Source organism: Cyprinodon variegatus, unplaced genomic scaffold (assembly GCF_000732505.1).
Source record: "Cyprinodon variegatus isolate N-32 unplaced genomic scaffold, C_variegatus-1.0 Scaffold4470, whole genome shotgun sequence".
Lineage (NCBI taxonomy): Eukaryota > Metazoa > Chordata > Actinopteri > Cyprinodontiformes > Cyprinodontidae > Cyprinodon > Cyprinodon variegatus.
The window spans coordinates 1-3,460 of record NW_015154923.1 but is presented as its reverse complement, the minus strand read 5'-3'; the positions used below and the strand labels follow the sequence as shown (position 1 = coordinate 3,460).

At 35.4% G+C, this 3,460-nt stretch overlaps 1 long non-coding RNA gene across 1 annotated transcript; it reads left to right on the top strand.

Moving 5' to 3' along the window:
• Positions 1-225: 225 nt before the first annotated feature.
• On the top strand, positions 226-2,956 carry LOC107081358. The gene is made up of 3 exons (XR_001481061.1): positions 226-415; positions 2,509-2,703; positions 2,798-2,956. It is a non-coding gene; the product is annotated as an uncharacterized LOC107081358 (long non-coding RNA).
• Positions 2,957-3,460: the final 504 nt, after the last annotated feature.

Sequence of the window (3,460 nt, the reverse complement as noted above, 5' to 3'; positions counted from 1 at the left end):
TTTAAAGTGGGGCAACGCTTTTTTTTTTTTAAAAAAGAGCCAAAAACTCACTAAATACCACTATATTTCTACTTATATATCGATTCTGACTGCCTTCAAATTTCCAGCACAAAGCAGACTAGGAAAAAAAGGGACCCATATCACGTGACTCGTGTGAATTCTACGGAAATAGACGTAGCCATAAGAACAACCAATGAGATCGCAGGCGCGGATTTGAACGATGATTTCAGCCAATCGGTTTCCTCGCTGCATGTTAGCATCCATTGAGCGAGGAAGCTAACCTTCTTCAGGCTACCGCCTCGCCTTCTGGCACGTTCTGCGTTTATATTTTATATTTTGTCTCGTGTTGAGTAATAATACTCAACCTTGCGAGATTTATTACCAAGTTGTGCCAGTACGACACCATTTCGCAACGGTAAGTAAAGGGGAGAAAAAAAGCTAACGCTACTATTTGTAGCCACCTGCTAAAGCTAGTTGACCCGGGCTTGGTGTAATTACTGGTAGTAGCGATGAAAGAACAATTATGAAGAGTTTTTTTTTTTGTCAAATATAAACTCATAAGAATTTCTCCTGTCACTCGACTCAGAATGTACATAAATGCAACACTTTGTTTGTTGGAAGGGCTCTGGGGCAATATTTATGGCTCTTTTCGGACCCGTGTAACAAACCGACGAGATCCCTGTACCATCTTTACCATTTATGCTAAGTCCTTCTCCTGTGCAGCTATTGTAACACACCATCATGTCGAGACGCATGATGCTTTCCAACTCGTCCCTGTAAAAGTTGGTTAATATTCATGGAGATGGTACTGATTGTTTTTAATCTCTTTAGAAACAAGAGTGATTGTTGAGACCTGGGATCTTATGCTGTCCACACGCTTCATTAACTTTCAAATTATGTAGAGATTTTATTGGCTTTAAGAATTTAATCCCGGAGTCTTTCTAGAGTAGATTAGAATTGTTTCTTGAAACTTTCTTGTCCATTTCCTAAAATATAATCTTTTTTTCTTTTTTCCCCACTGCCATTAGACTGCTGGATGTTTTGTAAAATGAGTTATTTTATTATATTTCATCATTATATTAAAAAAGACAGAAAAAAACTGAAATGTTAGAACTGTAAATTTACAGTCATATGTTTATATTACAGTTTTTATATATATATATTTTTTTTCACTATTTTTCAAGGCTGCACTTAAAAAAATGAAATTTTTTAGAGAGCTGCTGTAAACGAAATTTCTTTTTGTGTTGCACTTGTGTAAACAAAGTGACAAATCTGTTTAAGTCTAAGTCTTTAACATTTTGATTACTATGCAAAGCTAATGAGGACCCCTAAACTGTTAATTAATGTTTTCCTTTTCCCCACCCTTTTATGAGGTGTTTAAATCTTATAATTTTAAATGGGATCTTATGAAGTCTGAAAATGTTTAGGAATTACACCGCTCACTAACCCTAACTCACTATGCAACAGTCTTGCCTTTTTTGCCTTTTGCCTGGCTTTATTTTTCGTGGGTTGCTTTAAAGTCTCAAATGCAGTGGTGTCAAAAGTACACATATTTGTTACTTAAGTATAAGTATAGATACTGCAGTTTAAAAACACTCTGGTAAAAGTTGACGTATCAACTTGACCTCTTTACTCAAGTAAAAGTGAAAAAGTATGTGCTTCAAAACGTACCGTACTTAAAGTATAAAGTAACCTTTAAAAAAAACAGCCAGATTCCACTAAATGAATTTAAAGCTAAATCTTTCGACTATTTAAAAAAAATTATTTGAAATAGGGCCGAGGATGAGGGTCTTTTTGCTCCCGCCTGTGTCCAACCTTTCAGACATTTCAACATTTTTTTCTGAATCCGACATTGTGGCATGGCATAATCTATTCACGTTTGCAGTTTGAAGAACACCTGCTTGCTTCTGATGATTTTCCTTTAGCTAACCAATTAAAACCAATTACACAATTTTTCAGTAGATGTGAATGGCGCCAATAATATGCATTGGATTGCACACATGACGCGAAATAGATATTATAAACATTAGACCAAGAGTAACGAGTAACCTTTGTTTTAAAAATCTAAGGAACAGAAAGTACTGGTACTTCTGTGAAATTTTAATGAGTAGGAGTCAGAAGTAGGAAGAAAGTAACTAATGGAGTAAAGTATAGATACCTAAAAAGTGTACTTAAGTACAGTAATGCTAACACGGTTGAAACATCTGCCACATATTCCTGGTAAACTTTAGTAATTATACTTAAAAAGATGAGCTAAAAAATAGAGAAGTGTGAATTGCTGGCATTTTAATGTGTAGCGTAATTGTTACATTCTTCTATCATACTCAGCTTTTTGCTGTGTTGTTTAGATTCACATCCAGTCCCATTACTGCATTGCATGAATGTGAACGTCTAAAGATATGGACATTGTTGATCGCAATTTTTGGAATGGATAAATTTTTTGTTCTAGTAGATGAGCTCTGCTGATGAATATCAAGTGTTGTTGACCTTAATTTTTCTGTTGCACAGATGACAGGCTCTAACGAATACAAGCTAAACCAGACACCTGAAGACGGCATCTCTGCTGTAAAGTTCAGCCCCAGTACTGCTCAGTTCCTCTTGGTTTCCTCATGGGATTGCACAGTTCGTCTGTATGATGTCGGAGGGAACACGATGAGGATGAAGTACCAGCACACAGCTCCTGTGCTTGACTGTGCTTTTTATGTAGGTTGTTTTGCCTTTGACTTGATTCAGTGAACTTATTTATAAAAGGGAGGAAAAACCACTGCAAGCGGATAATGTCTACCTTTGCTTTCAGGACTCAACACATTCTTGGAGTGGAGATTTGGAGGCTCAACTAAAGACTCACGATTTGAACACAGACCAAGGTGTGCCTTTAAATTCCCTTAAATGTTGGTTTATAAATAAACATTGGCCCATGTAAAATTCTTATGGTATAATTGCAGTAAGCAAAATTATCATTTTCAGTTTTATGATTACGGCTCTGGTTCTTGACTCCCTAAAAATAAACAAACAGAAAGTGGGGGTAAATATGAAATACGCATTGAATTGTGACCTACTCAACAACATAAACTTCATACAATTTAGAAGAATTCCAAATCAATTCTTTTTTCTCCACAAAAACAATTTATTTGGTCATTTCTTAATTGATTTTACCTCTGTGCTAATTTTTTATGTAATTGTATGTTGTTGTTTTTTCCACTGGGATGATGAATGTACTTTTATTGTATTTTTGTTTGCTTTTTGACCGCCCTTTATGTTTGAAAGGTGCTAGGTAAATAACCTCTTTCCTACTTATAGTCGTAGTTAACTTTAATTTCCACGGTTAGCTGTTTGGGGTAGAGACCGATACTTTGATCGGCCGATATTTTAAGCTGATATGGGTATTTTGTATTTTTGGTCTCACACGAAGCATTTGCATTCTCTGTAACATTTGGTATCATTATGTAATTATTATCAT